The following is a 19731-nucleotide window of genomic DNA, read 5'->3' on the forward strand; positions in this document are numbered from 1 at the left end:
GTTCGGGTACAGAGCGGGAGAATTGAGAATGTCCAAATTACCTATCAGCATGCCTTTGGGGACTTGTGGGAGCAACCGGAGGAAAGCCACGCAGAGAATGTGCAGAGTCCACAGAGCCGGGAATGAGACCTGGGATCGTGGAGCTGTGAAGCAACAGCAGGGCAGCAGGGTAGCAGAAGTGGATAGCACGGTGGCTTCACAGCGCCACGGTGCCAGATTCGATTCGCTGCTGGGTCACTGTCTGTGCGGAGTCTACGTGGGTTTCCTCCAGGTGCTGCGGTGTCCTCCCACAGTGCAAAGAGGTGCTGGTTATGTGGACTGGCTATGCTAAACTGCCCTCATTGTCGAAAAAAGTTTAGGAGAGGTTAATGGGTTAAGGGGATAGGATAGAATTGAGGGCTGAAGTGAGACGGTGCAGACTGGATGGGCTGGACGGCCTCATTCTGCACTGTATGTTCTGTGCTAACCACTGTGTTACCATGCTCTCCTGTTGTTGGCTCCGGGAGAGGTTTTTAGAGCGATCTTTCCAACATGTTGCTCGACCAGAAAAGGATCAATCTATTTTAGTTCCGTAAATCAAAGGAGAGCGCGAACGCAGTCCCCCACTACCACAAATTTTGCAGTCGAGTATCCCGCATTTGGGGACATCGCAGGCGTCAGCACACCCGAAGTGCAATGGGCTAGCCTCGTCCTGGGCGAACCACCTTGTTGATCATGGTTTCACCCCTGCCAGGTAAGTATGATTAAAAACAGTACACCCTCCCAGTCCACACCACACATCACATCTTTCACTCACACTTACTGCATTTACACGGCCAAACTGTCACTTTACTTACAATTATCTCTACCGAATTAGACTAGTTCTGTTGTATGATTTTGACAAATTGTCGAATATACCTCTCTATAAGAAACACATTGCCTAAAACGTCCGCTATGCTATTTGCATATTGGCCTGAAAAGGAAGTGAACCGCCCCTTATCTACCTATCAGTCAAACGATGGACCGTTTTCCGGAATGAAGACTATCTCTCTCAAAACTTTGTCTGTCCATCTTTATTCAGCAAGGAAACAATTAACTTTTCTGACACAGAAATAGAAAGATTGATGAGGAGGTTTTTGGAGTCACGAAGATATTGGTTGTTGTCTTTAGGAGAGGTTTTTTAGCGTCATGAGCAGTTTATTGAGAGGCATGTTTGCAGGTTTATTTGGGGGCGGGGTCAGGTTAATCTTCATGGGGACATGCACCCCACCACCATCCCCACGCACGCACCCCATTCCACATGCATCACCACACACTCACACACTATATTGTTTAAACATAAATTTAGAGTACCCAATTCATTTTATGTTCCAATTTATTGGCAATTTGATGTGGCCAATCCACCTAGCCTGTACATCTTTGGGTTGTGAGGGTGAGACCCACGCAAACACTGAGGAAAATGTGCAAACTCCTCATGGACAATGACCTGGGTCCTGGATCGAACTCTAGTCTTCGACGCCGTGAGGGAACAGTGCTAAGCACTGCGCCACCATGCCGCCCCTAAACAGACACACTACCCCGACACTCCTACACCCATCTTTTTTCTTTTAAATTTAGAGCACCCAATCATTTTGTTATTTTTTTAAATTAAGGGGCAATTTAGCATGGCCAATCCACCTAACCTGCACATCTTTGGGTTGTGGGGGTGAAACCCACGCAGACACGGCGAGAATGTGCAAACTCCACACGGACAGTGACCCTGGGCCAGGATTCAAACCCGGGTCCTCAGCGCCGTTGTCCCAGTGCTAACCACTGCACCATGTGCCATTTTCGCACACACCCATCTGAGACGCACAGACCCAGCACACCAGCCCCCCACGAAAAACACACGCACACTCATTCTTGATAATCACAATCACCCCAACGCACACACACACCTCTGACACACACACACCCGACACAGAGTTAACATTGCCTCAACGGGGATAGAAAGAAATTGATGAGGACGATTTGCGAGTCACATAAATGTTGATTGTAATAATAACAATGATTATCGTCACAAGTAGGCTTACATTAACACTGCAATGAAGTGACTGTGAAAAACAACAAGTCGCCAAAATCCGGCGCCTGTTCGGGTACAGAGCGGGAGAATTGAGAATGTCCAAATTACCTATCAGCATGCCTTTGGGGACTTGTGGGAGCAACCGGAGGAAAGCCACGCAGAGAATGTGCAGAGTCCACAGAGCCGGGAATGGGACCTGGGATCGTGGAGCTGTGAAGCAACAGCAGGGCAGCAGGGTAGCAGAAGTGGATAGCACGGTGGCTTCACAGCGCCACGGTGCCAGATTCGATTCGCTGCTGGGTCACTGTCTGTGCGGAGTCTGCGTGGGTTTCCTCCAGGTGCTGCGGTGTCCTCCCACAGTGCAAAGAGGTGCTGGTTATGTGGACTGGCTATGCTAAACTGCCCTCATTGTCGAAAAAAGTTTAGGAGAGGTTAATGGGTTAAGGGTATAGGATAGAAGTGAGGGCTGAAGTGAGACGGTGCAGACTGGATGGGCTGAACGGCCTCATTCTGCACTGTATGTTCTGTGCTAACCACTGTGTTACCATGCTCTCCTGTTGTTGGCTCCGGGAGAGGTTTTTAGAGCGATCTTTCCAACATGTTGCTCGACCAGAAAAGGATCAATCTATTTTAGTTCCGTAAATCAGGGGAGAGCGCGAACGCAGTCCCCCACTACCACAAATTTTGCAGTCGAGTATCCCGCATTTGGGGACATCGCAGGCGTCAGCACACCCGAAGTGCAATGGGCTAGCCTCGTCCTGGGCGAACCACCTTGTTGATCATGGTTTCACCCCTGCCAGGTAAGTATGCTTAAAAACAGTACACCCTCCCAGTCCACACCACACATCACATCTTTCACTCACACTTACTGCATTTACACGGCCAAACTGTCACTTTACTTACAATTATCTCTACCGAATTAGACTAGTTCTGTTGTATGATTTTGACAAATTGTCGAATATACCTCTCTATAAGAAACACATTGCCTAAAACGTCCGCTATGCTATTTGCATATTGGCCTGAAAAGGAAGTGAACCGCCCCTTATCTACCTATCAGTCAAACGATGGACCGTTTTCCGGAATGAAGACTATCTCTCTCAAAACTTTGTCTGTCCATCTTTATTCAGCAAGGAAACAATTAACTTTTCTGACACAGAAATAGAAAGATTGATGAGGAGGTTTTTGGAGTCACGAAGATATTGGTTGTTGTCTTTAGGAGAGGTTTTTTAGCGTCATGAGCAGTTTATTGAGAGGTATGTTTGCAGGTTTATTTGGGGGCGGGGTCAGGTTAATCTTCATGGGGACATGCACCCCACCACCATCCCCACGCACGCACCCCATCCCACATGCATCACCACACACTCACACACTATATTGTTTAAACATAAATTTAGAGTACCCATTTCATTTTATGTTCCAATTTATTGGCAATTTGATGTGGCCAATCCACCTAGCCTGTACATCTTTGGGTTGTGAGGGTGAGACCCACGCAAACACTGAGGAAAATGTGCAAACTCCTCATGGACAATGACCTGGGTCCTGGATCGAACTCTAGTCTTCGACGCCGTGAGGGAACAGTGCTAAGCACAGCGCCACCATGCCGCCCCTAAACAGACACACTACCCCGACACTCCTACACCCATCTTTTTTCTTTTAAATTTAGAGCACCCAATCATTTTGTTATTTTTTTAAATTAAGGGGCAATTTAGCATGGCCAATCCACCTAACCTGCACATCTTTGGGTTGTGGGGGTGAAACCCACGCAGACACGGCGAGAATGTGCAAACTCCACACGGACAGTGACCCTGGGCCAGGATTCAAACCCGGGTCCTCAGCGCCGTTGTCCCAGTGCTAACCACTGCACCATGTGCCATTTTCGCACACACCCATCTGACACGCACAGACCCAGCACACCAGCCCCCCACGAAAAAAACACAAACACTCATTCTAGATACTCACAATCACCCAACACACACACCCGACACTGAGTTAACATTTCTGCAACGGGGATAGAAAGAAATTGATGAGGAGGATTTGAGAGTCACAAAGATGTTGATTGTAATAAAAACAATGATTATCGTCACAAGTAGGCTTACATTAACACTGCAATGAAGTTACTGTGAAAAACAACTAGTCGCCACAATCCGGCGCCTGTTCGGGTACAGAGCGGGAGAATTGAGAATGTCCAAATTACCTATCAGCATGCCTTTGGGGAGTTGTGGGAGCAACCGGAGGAGAGCCACGCAGACACGTGGAGAATGTGCAGAGTCCACAGAGCCGGGAATGGGACCTGGGATCGTGGAGCTGTGAAGCAACTGCAGGGCAGCACGGTAGCAGAAGTGGATAGCACCGTGGCTTCACAGCACCAGGGTGCCAGATTCGATTCGACGCTGGGTCACTGTCTGTGCGGAGTCTGCGTGGGTGTCCTCCCACAGTGCAAAGAAGTGCAGGTTATGTGGACTGGCCATGCTAAACTGCCCTCATTGTCGAAAAAAGTTTAGGAGAGGTTAATGGGATGTGATAGAAGTGAGGGCTGAAGTGGGTCGGTGCAGACTGGATGGGCTGAACGGCCTCATTCTGAACTGCATGTTCTATGCTAACCACTGTGTTACCATGCTACCCTGTTGTTGGCTCCTGGAGAGGTTTTTAGGGCGATGCTTCCAACAGGTTGATCGATGTGAAAAGGATCAATCTATTTTTGTTTCGTAAATCAGGGGAGAGCGCGAACGCAGTCCCCCACTACCACAAATTTTGCAGTCGAGGATCCCGCATTTGGGGACATCGCAGGCGTCAGCACACCCGAAGTTCAATGGGCTAGCCTCGTCCTGGGCGAGCCACCTTTTTGATCATGGTTTCACCCCTGCCAGGTAAGTATGCTTAAAAACAGTACACCCTCCCAGTCCACACCACACATCACATCTTTCACTCACACTTACTGCATTTACACGGCCAAACTGTCACTTTACTTACAATTATCTCTACCGAATTAGACTAGTTCTGTTGTATGATTTTGACAAATTGTCGAACATACCTCTCTATAAGAAACACATTGCCTAAAACGTCCGCTATGCTATTTGCATATTGGCCTTAAAAGGAAGTGAACCGCCCCTTATCTACCTGTCAGTCAAACGATGGACCGTTTTCCGGAATGAAGACTTTCTCTCTCAAAACTTTGTCTGTCCATCTTTGTTCAGCAAGGAAACAATTAACTTTTCTGACACGGAAATAGAAAGATTGATGAGGAGGTTTTTGGAGTCACGAAGATATTGGTTGTTGTCTCTAGGAGAGGTTTTTTAGCGTCATGGGCAGTTTATTGAGAGGCATGTTTGCAGGTTTATTTGGGGGTGGAGTCAGGTTAATCTTCATGGGGACATGCTCCCCACCCCCATCCCCACGCACGCACCCCATCCCACATGCATCACCACACACTGTATTGTTTAAAAATAAATTTAGAGTACCCAATTCGTTTTATGTTCCAATTTATTGGCAATTTGATGTGGCCAATCCACCTAGCCTGTACATCTTTGGGTTGTGAGGGTGAGACCCACGCAAACACTGAGGAAAATGTGCAAACTCCTCATGGACAATGACCTGGGTCCTGGATCGAACTCTAGTCTTCGACGCCGTGAGGGAACAGTGCTAAGCACTGCGCCACCATGCCGCCCCGAAACAGACACACTACCCCGACACTCCTACGCCCATCTTTTTTCTTTTAAATTTAGAGCACCCAATCATTTTGTTATTTTTTTAAATTAAGGGGCAATTTAGCATGGCAAATCCACCTAACCTGCACATCTTTGGGTTGTGGGGGTGAAACCCACGCAGACACGGCGAGAATGTGCAAACTCCACATGGACAGTGACCCTGGGCCAGGATTCAAACCCGGGTCCTCAGCGCCGTTGTCCCAGTGCTAACCACTGCACCATGTGCCATTTTCGCACACACCCATCTGACACGCACAGACCCAGCACACCAGCCCCCCACGAAAAACACACGCACACTCATTCTTGATACTCACAATCACCCCAACGCACACACACACCTCTGACACACACACACCCGACACAGAGTTAACATTTCCTCAACGGGGATAGAAAGAAATTGATGAGGAGGATTTGCGAGTCACATAAATGTTGATTGTAATAATAACAATGATTATCGTCACAAGTAGGCTTACATTAACACTGCAATGTAGTTACTGTGAAAAACAACTAGTCGCCACAATCCGGCGCCTGTTCGGGTACAGAGCGGGAGAATTGAGAATGTCCAAATTACCTATCAGCATGCCTTTGGGGACTTGTGGGAGCAACCGGAGGAAAGCCACGCAGAGAATGTGCAGAGTCCACAGAGCCGGGAATGGGACCTGGGATCGTGGAGCTGTGAAGCAACAGCAGGGCAGCAGGGTAGCAGAAGTGGATAGCACGGTGGCTTCACAGCGCCACGGTGCCAGATTCGATTCGCTGCTGGGTCACTGTCTGTGCGGAGTCTGCGTGGGTTTCCTCCAGGTGCTGCGGTGTCCTTCCACAGTGCAAAGAGGTGCTGGTTATGTGGACTGGCTATGCTAAACTGCCCTCTTTGTCGAAAAAAGTTTAGGAGAGGTTAATGGGTTAAGGGGATAGGATAGAAGTGAGGGCTGAAGTGAGACGGTGCAGACTGGATGGGCTGAACGGCCTCATTCTGCACTGTATGCTCTGTGCTAACCACTGTGTTACCATGCTCTCCTGTTGTTGGCTCCGGGAGAGGTTTTTAGAGCGATCTTTCCAACATGTTGCTCGACCAGAAAAGGATCAATCTATTTTAGTTCCGTAAATCAGGGGAGAGCGCGAACGCAGTCCCCCACTACCACAAAGTTTGCAGTCGAGTATCCCGCATTTGGGGACATCGCAGGCGTCAGCACACCCGAAGTGCAATGGGCTAGCCTCGTCCTGGGCGAACCACCTTGTTGATCATGGTTTCACTCCTGCCAGGTAAGTATGCTTAAAAACAGTACACCCTCCCAGTCCACACCACACATCACATCTTTCACTCACACTTACTGCATTTACACGGCCAAACTGTCACTTTGCTTACAATTATCTCTACCGAATTAGACTAGTTCTGTTGTATGATTTTGACAAATTGTCGAATATACCTCTCTATAAGAAACACATTGCCTAAAACGTCCGCTATGCTATTTGCATATTGGCCTGAAAAGGAAGTGAACCGCCCCTTATCGACCTATCAGTCAAACGATGGACCGTTTTCCGGAATGAAGACTATCTCTCTCAAAACTTTGTCTGTCCATCTTTATTCAGCAAGGAAACAATTAACTTTTCTGACACAGAAATAGAAAGATTGATGAGGAGGTTTTTGGAGTCACGAAGATATTGGTTATTGTCTCTAGGAGAGGTTTTTAGCGTCATGAGCAGTTTATTGAGAGGCATGTTTGCAGGTTTATTTGGGGGCGGGGTCAGGTTAATCTTCATGGGGACATGCTCCCCACCCCCATCCCCACGCACGCACCCCATCCCACATGCATCACCACACACTCACACACTATATTGTTTAAAAATAAATTTAGAGTACCCAATTCATTTTATGTTCCAATTTATTGGCAATTTGATGTGGCCAATCCACCTAGCCTGTACATCTTTGGGTTGTGAGGGTGAGACCCACGCAAACACTGAGGGAAATGTGCAAACTCCTCATGGACAATGACCCGGGGCCTGGATCGAACTCTGGTCTTCGATGCCGTGAGGGAACAGTGCTAAGCACTGCGCCACCATGCCGCCCCTAAACAGACACACTACCCCGACCCTCCTGCACCCATCTTTTTTCTTTTAAATTTAGTGCACCCAATCATTTTGTTATTTTTTTAAATTAAGGGGCAATTTAGCATGGCCAATCCACCTAACCTGCACATCTTTGGGTTGTGGGGGTGAAACCCACGCAGACACGGCGAGAATGTGCAAACTCCACACGGACAGTGACCCTGGGCCAGGTTTCAAACCCGCGTCCTCAGCGCCGTTGTCCCAGTGCTAACCACTGCACCATGTGCCACTTTCGCACACACCCATCTGACACGCACAGACCCAGCACACCAGCCCCCCACGAAAAACACACACACACTCATTCTTGATACTCACAATCACCCAACACACACACCCGACACTGAGTTAACATTTCTGCAACGGGGATAGAAAGAAATTGATGAGGAGGATTTGAGAGTCACAAAGATGTTGATTGTAATAAAAACAATGATTATCGTCACAAGTAGGCTTACATTAACACTGCAATGTAGTTACTGTGAAAAACAACTAGTCGCCACAATCCGGCGCCTGTTCGGGTACAGAGCGGGAGAATTGAGAATGTCCAAATTACCTATCAGCATGCCTTTGGGGACTTGTGGGAGCAACCGGAGGAAAGCCACGCAGACACGTGGAGAATGTGCAGAGTTCACAGAGCCGGGAATGGGACCTGGGATCGTGGAGCTGTGAAGCAACTGCAGGGCAGCACGGTAGCAGAAGTGGATAGCACCGTGGCTTCACAGCACCAGGGCGCCAGATTCGATTCGCCGCTGGGTCACTGTCTGTGCGGAGTCTGCGTGGGTTTCCTCCAGGTGCTGCGGTGTCCTCCCACAGTGCAAAGAAGTGCAGGTTATGTGGACTGGCTATGCTAAACTGCCCTCATTGTCGAAAAAAGTTTAGGAGAGGTTAATGGGATAGGATAGAAGTGAGGGCTGAAGTGGGTCGGTGCAGACTGGATGGGCTGAACGGCCTCATTCTGAACTGCATGTTCTATGCTAACCACTGTGTTACCATGCTACCCTGTTGTTGGCTCCTGGAGAGGTTTTTAGGGCGATGCTTCCAACAGGTTGATCGATGTGAAAAGGATCAATCTATTTTTGTTCCGTAAATCAGGGGAGAGCGCGAACGCAGTCCCCCACTACCACAACTTTTGCAGTCGAGTATCCCGCATTTGGGGACATGGCAGGCGTCAGCACACCCGAAGTGCAATGGGCTAGCCTCGTCCTGGGCGAATCACCTTTTTGATCATGGTTTCACTCCTGACAGGTAAGTATGATTAAAAACAGTACACCCTCCCAGTCCACACCACACATCACATCTTTCACTCACACTTACTGCATTTACACGGCCAAACTGTCACTTTACTTACAATTATCTCTACCGAATTAGACTAGTTCTGTTGTATGATTTTGACAAATTGTCGAACATACCTCTCTATAAGAAACACATTGCCTAAAACGTCCGCTATGCTATTTGCATATTGGCCTTAAAAGGAAGTGAACCGCCCCTTATCTACCTGTCAGTCAAACGATGGACCGTTTTCCGGAATGAAGACTTTCTCTCTCAAAACTTTGTCTGTCCATCTTTGTTCAGCAAGGAAACAATTAACTTTTCTGACACGGAAATAGAAAGATTGATGAGGAGGTTTTTGGAGTCACGAAGATATTGGTTGTTGTCTCTAGGAGAGGTTTTTTAGCGTCATGGGCAGTTTATTGAGAGGCATGTTTGCAGGTTTTTTTGGGGGTGGAGTCAGGTTAATCTTCATGGGGACATGCTCCCCACCCCCATCCCCACGCACGCACCCCATCCCACATGCATCACCACACACTGTATTGTTTAAAAATAAATTTAGAGTACCCAATTCGTTTTATGTTCGAATTTATTGGCAATTTGATGTGCCCAATCCACCGAGCCTGTACATCTTTGGGTTGTGAGGGTGAGACCCACGCAAACACTGAGGAAAATGTGCAAACTCCTCATGGACAATGACCTGGGTCCTGGATCGAACTCTAGTCTTCGACGCCGTGAGGGAACAGTGCTAAGCACTGCGCCACCATGCCGCCCCTAAACAGACACACTACCCCGACACTCCTACACCCATCTTTTTTCTTTTAAATTTAGAGCACCCAATCATTTTGTTATTTTTTTAAATTAAGGGGCAATTTAGCATGGCCAATCCACCTAACCTGCACATCTTTGGGTTGTGGGGGTGAAACCCACGCAGACACGGCGAGAATGTGCAAACTCCACACGGACAGTGACCCTGGGCCAGGATTCAAACCCGGGTCCTCAGCGCCGTTGTCCCAGTGCTAACCACTGCACCATGTGCCATTTTCGCACACACCCATCTGACACGCACAGACCCAGCACACCAGCCCCCCACGAAAAACACACGCACACTCATTCTTGATACTCACAATCACCCCAACGCACACACACACCTCTGACACACACACACCCGACACAGAGTTAACATTTCCTCAACGGGGATAGAAAGAAATTGATGAGGAGGATTTGCGAGTCACATAAATGTTGATTGTAATAATAACAATGATTATCGTCACAAGTAGGCTTACATTAACACTGCAATGAAGTGACTGTGAAAAACAACTAGTCGCCAAAATCCGGCGCCTGTTCGGGTACAGAGCGGGAGAATTGAGAATGTCCAAATTACCTATCAGCATGCCTTTGGGGACTTGTGGGAGCAACCGGAGGAAAGCCACGCAGAGAATGTGCAGAGTCCACAGAGCCGGGAATGGGACCTGGGATCGTGGAGCTGTGAAGCAACAGCAGGGCAGCAGGGTAGCAGAAGTGGATAGCACGGTGGCTTCACAGCGCCACGGTGCCAGATTCGATTCGCTGCTGGGTCACTGTCTGTGCGGAGTCTGCGTGGGTTTCCTCCAGGTGCTGCGGTGTCCTTCCACAGTGCAAAGAGGTGCTGGTTATGTGGACTGGCTATGCTAAACTGCCCTCTTTGTCGAAAAAAGTTTAGGAGAGGTTAATGGGTTAAGGGGATAGGATAGAAGTGAGGGCTGAAGTGAGACGGTGCAGACTGGATGGGCTGAACGGCCTCATTCTGCACTGTATGCTCTGTGCTAACCACTGTGTTACCATGCTCTCCTGTTGTTGGCTCCGGGAGAGGTTTTTAGAGCGATCTTTCCAACATGTTGCTCGACCAGAAAAGGATCAATCTATTTTAGTTCCGTAAATCAGGGGAGAGCGCGAACGCAGTCCCCCACTACCACAAAGTTTGCAGTCGAGTATCCCGCATTTGGGGACATCGCAGGCGTCAGCACACCCGAAGTGCAATGGGCTAGCCTCGTCCTGGGCGAACCACCTTGTTGATCATGGTTTCACTCCTGCCAGGTAAGTATGCTTAAAAACAGTACACCCTCCCAGTCCACACCACACATCACATCTTTCACTCACACTTACTGCATTTACACGGCCAAACTGTCACTTTGCTTACAATTATCTCTACCGAATTAGACTAGTTCTGTTGTATGATTTTGACAAATTGTCGAATATACCTCTCTATAAGAAACACATTGCCTAAAACGTCCGCTATGCTATTTGCATATTGGCCTGAAAAGGAAGTGAACCGCCCCTTATCGACCTATCAGTCAAACGATGGACCGTTTTCCGGAATGAAGACTATCTCTCTCAAAACTTTGTCTGTCCATCTTTATTCAGCAAGGAAACAATTAACTTTTCTGACACAGAAATAGAAAGATTGATGAGGAGGTTTTTGGAGTCACGAAGATATTGGTTATTGTCTCTAGGAGAGGTTTTTTAGCGTCATGAGCAGTTTATTGAGAGGCATGTTTGCAGGTTTATTTGGGGGCGGGGTCAGGTTAATCTTCATGGGGACATGCTCCCCACCCCCATCCCCACGCACGCACCCCATCCCACATGCATCACCACACACTCACACACTATATTGTTTAAAAATAAATTTAGAGTACCCAATTCATTTTATGTTCCAATTTATTGGCAATTTGATGTGGCCAATCCACCTAGCCTGTACATCTTTGGGTTGTGAGGGTGAGACCCACGCAAACACTGAGGGAAATGTGCAAACTCCTCATGGACAATGACCCGGGGCCTGGATCGAACTCTGGTCTTCGATGCCGTGAGGGAACAGTGCTAAGCACTGCGCCACCATGCCGCCCCTAAACAGACACACTACCCCGACCCTCCTGCACCCATCTTTTTTCTTTTAAATTTAGAGCACCCAATCATTTTGTTATTTTTTTAAATTAAGGGGCAATTTAGCATGGCCAATCCACCTAACCTGCACATCTTTGGGTTGTGGGGGTGAAACCCACGCAGACACGGCGAGAATGTGCAAACTCCACACGGACAGTGACCCTGGGCCAGGTTTCAAACCCGCGTCCTCAGCGCCGTTGTCCCAGTGCTAACCACTGCACCATGTGCCACTTTCGCACACACCCATCTGACACGCACAGACCCAGCACACCAGCCCCCCACGAAAAACACACACACACTCATTCTTGATACTCACAATCACCCAACACACACACCCGACACTGAGTTAACATTTCTGCAACGGGGATAGAAAGAAATTGATGAGGAGGATTTGAGAGTCACAAAGATGTTGATTGTAATAAAAACAATGATTATCGTCACAAGTAGGCTTACATTAACACTGCAATGTAGTTACTGTGAAAAACAACTAGTCGCCACAATCCGGCGCCTGTTCGGGTACAGAGCGGGAGAATTGAGAATGTCCAAATTACCTATCAGCATGCCTTTGGGGACTTGTGGGAGCAACCGGAGGAAAGCCACGCAGACACGTGGAGAATGTGCAGAGTTCACAGAGCCGGGAATGGGACCTGGGATCGTGGAGCTGTGAAGCAACTGCAGGGCAGCACGGTAGCAGAAGTGGATAGCACCGTGGCTTCACAGCACCAGGGCGCCAGATTCGATTCGCCGCTGGGTCACTGTCTGTGCGGAGTCTGCGTGGGTTTCCTCCAGGTGCTGCGGTGTCCTCCCACAGTGCAAAGAAGTGCAGGTTATGTGGACTGGCTATGCTAAACTGCCCTCATTGTCGAAAAAAGTTTAGGAGAGGTTAATGGGATAGGATAGAAGTGAGGGCTGAAGTGGGTCGGTGCAGACTGGATGGGCTGAACGGCCTCATTCTGAACTGCATGTTCTATGCTAACCACTGTGTTACCATGCTACCCTGTTGTTGGCTCCTGGAGAGGTTTTTAGGGCGATGCTTCCAACAGGTTGATCGATGTGAAAAGGATCAATCTATTTTTGTTCTGTAAATCAGGGGAGAGCGCGAACGCAGTCCCCCACTACCACAACTTTTGCAGTCGAGTATCCCGCATTTGGGGACATGGCAGGCGTCAGCACACCCGAAGTGCAATGGGCTAGCCTCGTCCTGGGCGAATCACCTTTTTGATCATGGTTTCACTCCTGACAGGTAAGTATGATTAAAAACAGTACACCCTCCCAGTCCACACCACACATCACATCTTTCACTCACACTTACTGCATTTACACGGCCAAACTGTCACTTTACTTACAATTATCTCTACCGAATTAGACTAGTTCTGTTGTATGATTTTGACAAATTGTCGAACATACCTCTCTATAAGAAACACATTGCCTAAAACGTCCGCTATGCTATTTGCATATTGGCCTTAAAAGGAAGTGAACCGCCCCTTATCTACCTGTCAGTCAAACGATGGACCGTTTTCCGGAATGAAGACTTTCTCTCTCAAAACTTTGTCTGTCCATCTTTGTTCAGCAAGGAAACAATTAACTTTTCTGACACGGAAATAGAAAGATTGATGAGGAGGTTTTTGGAGTCACGAAGATATTGGTTGTTGTCTCTAGGAGAGGTTTTTTAGCGTCATGGGCAGTTTATTGAGAGGCATGTTTGCAGGTTTATTTGGGGGTGGAGTCAGGTTAATCTTCATGGGGACATGCTCCCCACCCCCATCCCCACGCACGCACCCCATCCCACATGCATCACCACACACTGTATTGTTTAAAAATAAATTTAGAGTACCCAATTCGTTTTATGTTCCAATTTATTGGCAATTTGATGTGCCCAATCCACCTAGCCTGTACATCTTTGGGTTGTGAGGGTGAGACCCACGCAAACACTGAGGAAAATGTGCAAACTCCTCATGGACAATGACCTGGGTCCTGGATCGAACTCTAGTCTTCGACGCCGTGAGGGAACAGTGCTAAGCACTGCGCCACCATGCCGCCCCTAAACAGACACACTACCCCGACACTCCTACACCCATCTTTTTTCTTTTAAATTTAGAGCACCCAATCATTTTGTTATTTTTTTAAATTAAGGGGCAATTTAGCATGGCCAATCCACCTAACCTGCACATCTTTGGGTTGTGGGGGTGAAACCCACGCAGACACGGCGAGAATGTGCAAACTCCACACGGACAGTGACCCTGGGCCAGGATTCAAACCCGGGTCCTCAGCGCCGTTGTCCCAGTGCTAACCACTGCACCATGTGCCATTTTCGCACACACCCATCTGACACGCACAGACCCAGCACACCAGCCCCCCACGAAAAACACACGCACACTCATTCTTGATACTCACAATCACCCCAACGCACACACACACCTCTGACACACACACACCCGACACAGAGTTAACATTTCCTCAACGGGGATAGAAAGAAATTGATGAGGAGGATTTGCGAGTCACATAAATGTTGATTGTAATAATAACAATGATTATCGTCACAAGTAGGCTTACATTAACACTGCAATGAAGTGACTGTGAAAAACAACTAGTCGCCAAAATCCGGCGCCTGTTCGGGTACAGAGCGGGAGAATTGAGAATGTCCAAATTACCTATCAGCATGCCTTTGGGGACTTGTGGGAGCAACCGGAGGAAAGCCACGCAGAGAATGTGCAGAGTCCACAGAGCCGGGAATGGGACCTGGGATCGTGGAGCTGTGAAGCAACAGCAGGGCAGCAGGGTAGCAGAAGTGGATAGCACGGTGGCTTCACAGCGCCACGGTGCCAGATTCGATTCGCTGCTGGGTCACTGTCTGTGCGGAGTCTGCGTGGGTTTCCTCCAGGTGCTGCGGTGTCCTTCCACAGTGCAAAGAGGTGCTGGTTATGTGGACTGGCTATGCTAAACTGCCCTCTTTGTCGAAAAAAGTTTAGGAGAGGTTAATGGGTTAAGGGGATAGGATAGAAGTGAGGGCTGAAGTGAGACGGTGCAGACTGGATGGGCTGAACGGCCTCATTCTGCACTGTATGGTCTGTGCTAACCACTGTGTTACCATGCTCTCCTGTTGTTGGCTCCAGGAGAGGTTTTTAGAGCGATCTTTCCAACATGTTGCTCGACCAGAAAAGGATCAATCTATTTTAGTTCCGTAAATCAGGGGAGAGCGCGAACGCAGTCCCCCACTACCACAAATTTTGCAGTCGAGTATCCCGCATTTGGGGACATCGCAGGCGTCAGCACACCCGAAGTGCAATGGGCTAGCCTCGTCCTGGGCGAACCACCTTGTTGACCATGGTTTCACCCCTGCCAGGTAAGTATGCTTAAAAACAGTACACCCTCCCAGTCCACACCACACATCACATCTTTCACTCACACTTACTGCATTTACACGGCCAAACTGTCACTTTACTTACAATTATCTCTACCGAATTAGACTAGTTCTGTTGTATGATTTTGACAAATTGTCGAATATACCTCTCTATAAGAAACACATTGCCTAAAACGTCCGCTATGCTATTTGCATATTGGCCTGAAAAGGAAGTGAACCGCCCCTTATCTACCTATCAGTCAAACGATGGACCGTTTTCCGGAATGAAGACTATCTCTCTCAAAACTTTGTCTGTCCATCTTTATTCAGCAAGGAAACAATTAACTTTTCTGACACAGAAATAGAAAGATTGATGAGGAGGTTTTTGGAGTCACGAAGATATTGGTTGTTGTCTTTAGGAGAGGTTTTTTAGCGTCATGAGCAGTTTATTGAGAGGCATGTTTGCAGGTTTATTTGGGGGCGGGGTCAGGTTAATCTTCATGGGGACATGCACCCCACCACCATCCCCACGCACGCACCCCATCCCACATGCATCACCACACACTCACACACTATATTGTTTAAACATAAATTTAGAGTACCCAATTCATTTTATGTTCCAATTTATTGGCAATTTGATGTGGCCAATCCACCTAGCCTGTACATCTTTGGGTTGTGAGGGTGAGACCCACGCAAACACTGAGGGAAATGTGCAAACTCCTCATGGACAATGACCCGGGGCCTGGATCGAACTCTGGTCTTCGACGCCGTGAGGGAACAGTGCTAAGCACTGCGCCACCATGCCGCCCCTAAACAGACACACTACCCCGACCCTCCTGCACCCATCTTTTTTCTTTTAAATTTAGAGCACCCAATCATTTTGTTATTTTTTTAAATTAAGGGACAATTTAGCATGGCCAATCCACCTAACCTGCACATCTTTGGGTTGTGGGGGTGAAACCCACGCAGACACGGCGAGAATGTGCAAACTCCACACGGACAGTGACCCTGGGCCAGGATTCAAACCCGGGTCCTCAGCGCCGTTGTCCCAGTGCTAACCACTGCACCATGTGCCACTTTCGCACACACCCATCTGACACGCACAGACCCAGCACACCAGCCCCCCACGAAAAAAACACAAACACTCATTCTAGATACTCACAATCACCCAACACACACACCCGACACTGAGTTAACATTTCTGCAACGGGGATAGAAAGAAATTGATGAGGAGGATTTGAGAGTCACAAAGATGTTGATTGTAATAAAAACAATGATTATCGTCACAAGTAGGCTTACATTAACACTGCAATGAAGTTACTGTGAAAAACAACTAGTCGCCACAATCCGGCGCCTGTTCGGGTACAGAGCGGGAGAATTGAGAATGTCCAAATTACCTATCAGCATGCCTTTGGGGACTTGTGGGAGCAACCGGAGGAGAGCCACGCAGACACGTGGAGAATGTGCAGAGTCCACAGAGCCGGGAATGGGACCTGGGATCGTGGAGCTGTGAAGCAACTGCAGGGCAGCACGGTAGCAGAAGTGGATAGCACCGTGGCTTCACAGCACCAGGGTGCCAGATTCGATTCGACGCTGGGTCACTGTCTGTGCGGAGTCTGCGTGGGTGTCCTCCCACAGTGCAAAGAAGTGCAGGTTATGTGGACTGGCCATGCTAAACTGCCCTCATTGTCGAAAAAAGTTTAGGAGAGGTTAATGGGATAGGATAGAAGTGAGGGCTGAAGTGGGTCGGTGCAGACTGGATGGGCTGAACGGCCTCATTCGAAACTGCATGTTCTATGCTAACCACTGTGTTACCATGCTACCCTGTTGTTGGCTCCTGGAGAGGTTTTTAGGGCGATGCTTCCAACAGGTTGATCGATGTGAAAAGGATCAATCTATTTTTGTTTCGTAAATCAGGGGAGAGCGCGAACGCAGTCCCCCACTACCACAAATTTTGCAGTCGAGTATCCCGCATTTGGGGACATCGCAGGCGTCAGCACACCCGAAGTGCAATGGGCTAGCCTCGTCCTGGGCGAACCACCTTTTTGATCATGGTTTCACCCCTGCCAGGTAAGTATGCTTAAAAACAGTACACCCTCCCAGTCCACACCACACATCACATCTTTCACTCACACTTACTGCATTTACACGGCCAAACTGTCACTTTACTTACAATTATCTCTACCGAATTAGACTAGTTCTGTTGTATGATTTTGACAAATTGTCGAACATACCTCTCTATAAGAAACACATTGCCTAAAACGTCCGCTATGCTATTTGCATATTGGCCTTAAAAGGAAGTAAACCGCCCCTTATCTACCTGTCAGTCAAACGATGGACCGTTTTCCGGAATGAAGACTTGCTCTCTCAAAACTTTGTCTGTCCATCTTTGTTCAGCAAGGAAACAATTAACTTTTCTGACACGGAAATAGAAAGATTGATGAGGAGGTTTTTGGAGTCACGAAGATATTGGTTGTTGTCTCTAGGAGAGGTTTTTTAGCGTCATGGGCAGTTTATTGAGAGGCATGTTTGCAGGTTTATTTGGGGGTGGAGTCAGGTTAATCTTCATGGGGACATGCTCCCCACCCCCATCCCCACGCACGCACCCCATCCCACATGCATCACCACACACTGTATTGTTTAAAAATAAATTTAGAGTACCCAATTCGTTTTATGTTTCAATTTATTGGCAATTTGATGTGCCCAATCCACCTAGCCTGTACATCTTTGGGTTGTGAGGGTGAGACCCACGCAAACACTGAGGAAAATGTGCAAACTCCTCATGGACAATGACCTGGGTCCTGGATCGAACTCTAGTCTTCGACGCCGTGAGGGAACAGTGCTAAGCACTGCGCCACCATGCCGCCCCTAAACAGACACACTACCCCGACACTCCTACACCCATCTTTTTTCTTTTAAATTTAGAGCACCCAATCATTTTGTTATTTTTTTAAATTAAGGGGCAATTTAGCATGGCCAATCCACCTAACCTGCACATCTTTGGGTTGTGGGGGTGAAACCCACGCAGACACGGCGAGAATGTGCAAACTCCACACGGACAGTGACCCTGGGCCAGGATTCAAACCCGGGTCCTCAGCGCCGTTGTCCCAGTGCTAACCACTGCACCATGTGCCATTTTCGCACACACCCATCTGACACGCACAGACCCAGCACACCAGCCCCCCACGAAAAACACACGCACACTCATTCTTGATACTCACAATCACCCCAACGCACACACACACCTCTGACACACACACACCCGACACAGAGTTAACATTTCCTCAACGGGGATAGAAAGAAATTGATGAGGAGGATTTGCGAGTCACATAAATGTTGATTGTAATAATAACAATGATTATCGTCACAAGTAGGCTTACATTAACACTGCAATGTAGTTACTGTGAAAAACAACTAGTCGCCACAATCCGGCGCCTGTTCGGGTACAGAGCGGGAGAATTGAGAATGTCCAAATTACCTATCAGCATGCCTTTGGGGACTTGTGGGAGCAACCGGAGGAAAGCCACGCAGAGAATGTGCAGAGTCCACAGAGCCGGGAATGGGACCTGGGATCGTGGAGCTGTGAAGCAACAGCAGGGCAGCAGGGTAGCAGAAGTGGATAGCACGGTGGCTTCACAGCGCCACGGTGCCAGATTCGATTCGCTGCTGGGTCACTGTCTGTGCGGAGTCTGCGTGGGTTTCCTCCAGGTGCTGCGGTGTCCTTCCACAGTGCAAAGAGGTGCTGGTTATGTGGACTGGCTATGCTAAACTGCCCTCTTTGTCGAAAAAAGTTTAGGAGAGGTTAATGGGTTAAGGGGATAGGATAGAAGTGAGGGCTGAAGTGAGACGGTGCAGACTGGATGGGCTGAACGGCCTCATTCTGCACTGTATGCTCTGTGCTAACCACTGTGTTACCATGCTCTCCTGTTGTTGGCTCCGGGAGAGGTTTTTAAGAGCGATCTTTCCAACATGTTGCTCGACCAGAAAAGGATCAATCTATTTTAGTTCCGTAAATCAGGGGAGAGCGCGAACGCAGTCCCCCACTACCACAAATTTTGCAGTCGAGTATCCCGCATTTGGGGACATCGCAGGCGTCAGCACACCCGAAGTGCAATGGGCTAGCCTCGTCCTGGGCGAACCACCTTGTTGATCATGGTTTCACCCCTGCCAGGTAAGTATGCTTAAAAACAGTACACCCTCCCAGTCCACACCACACATCACATCTTTCACTCACACTTACTGCATTTACACGGCCAAACTGTCACTTTGCTTACAATTATCTCTACCGAACTAGACTAGTTCTGTTGTATGATTTTGACAAATTGTCGAATATACCTCTCTATAAGAAACACATT

General features: G+C 48.3%; 10 non-coding genes across 10 annotated transcripts; all 10 read right to left on the reverse strand.

Annotated features, from left to right (window-relative positions):
* Positions 1-577: 577 nt before the first annotated feature.
* Positions 578-741, reverse strand: LOC140390724 (U1 spliceosomal RNA). Its single transcript, XR_011934782.1, has one exon. It is a non-coding gene; the product is annotated as a U1 spliceosomal RNA (small nuclear RNA).
* Positions 742-2685: 1944 nt separating this feature from the next.
* LOC140390647 (U1 spliceosomal RNA) lies at positions 2686-2849 on the reverse strand. Its single transcript, XR_011934706.1, has one exon. It is a non-coding gene; the product is annotated as a U1 spliceosomal RNA (small nuclear RNA).
* A 1903-nt stretch (positions 2850-4752) lies between these two features.
* LOC140390806 (U1 spliceosomal RNA) lies at positions 4753-4916 on the reverse strand. Its single transcript, XR_011934863.1, has one exon. It is a non-coding gene; the product is annotated as a U1 spliceosomal RNA (small nuclear RNA).
* Positions 4917-6852: 1936 nt separating this feature from the next.
* LOC140390782 (U1 spliceosomal RNA) lies at positions 6853-7016 on the reverse strand. Its single transcript, XR_011934839.1, has one exon. It is a non-coding gene; the product is annotated as a U1 spliceosomal RNA (small nuclear RNA).
* A 1921-nt stretch (positions 7017-8937) lies between these two features.
* LOC140390872 (U1 spliceosomal RNA) lies at positions 8938-9101 on the reverse strand. Its single transcript, XR_011934926.1, has one exon. It is a non-coding gene; the product is annotated as a U1 spliceosomal RNA (small nuclear RNA).
* Positions 9102-11037: 1936 nt separating this feature from the next.
* On the reverse strand, positions 11038-11201 carry LOC140390783 (U1 spliceosomal RNA). Its single transcript, XR_011934840.1, has one exon. It is a non-coding gene; the product is annotated as a U1 spliceosomal RNA (small nuclear RNA).
* Positions 11202-13123: 1922 nt separating this feature from the next.
* On the reverse strand, positions 13124-13287 carry LOC140390873 (U1 spliceosomal RNA). The gene has a single exon (XR_011934927.1). It is a non-coding gene; the product is annotated as a U1 spliceosomal RNA (small nuclear RNA).
* A 1936-nt stretch (positions 13288-15223) lies between these two features.
* On the reverse strand, positions 15224-15387 carry LOC140390687 (U1 spliceosomal RNA). The gene has a single exon (XR_011934745.1). It is a non-coding gene; the product is annotated as a U1 spliceosomal RNA (small nuclear RNA).
* A 1903-nt stretch (positions 15388-17290) lies between these two features.
* Positions 17291-17454, reverse strand: LOC140390968 (U1 spliceosomal RNA). Its single transcript, XR_011934994.1, has one exon. It is a non-coding gene; the product is annotated as a U1 spliceosomal RNA (small nuclear RNA).
* Positions 17455-19391: 1937 nt separating this feature from the next.
* LOC140390648 (U1 spliceosomal RNA) lies at positions 19392-19555 on the reverse strand. Its single transcript, XR_011934707.1, has one exon. It is a non-coding gene; the product is annotated as a U1 spliceosomal RNA (small nuclear RNA).
* Positions 19556-19731: the final 176 nt, after the last annotated feature.

This window comes from Scyliorhinus torazame, chromosome 14, assembly GCF_047496885.1.
Source record: "Scyliorhinus torazame isolate Kashiwa2021f chromosome 14, sScyTor2.1, whole genome shotgun sequence".
Classification (NCBI taxonomy): domain Eukaryota; kingdom Metazoa; phylum Chordata; class Chondrichthyes; order Carcharhiniformes; family Scyliorhinidae; genus Scyliorhinus; species Scyliorhinus torazame.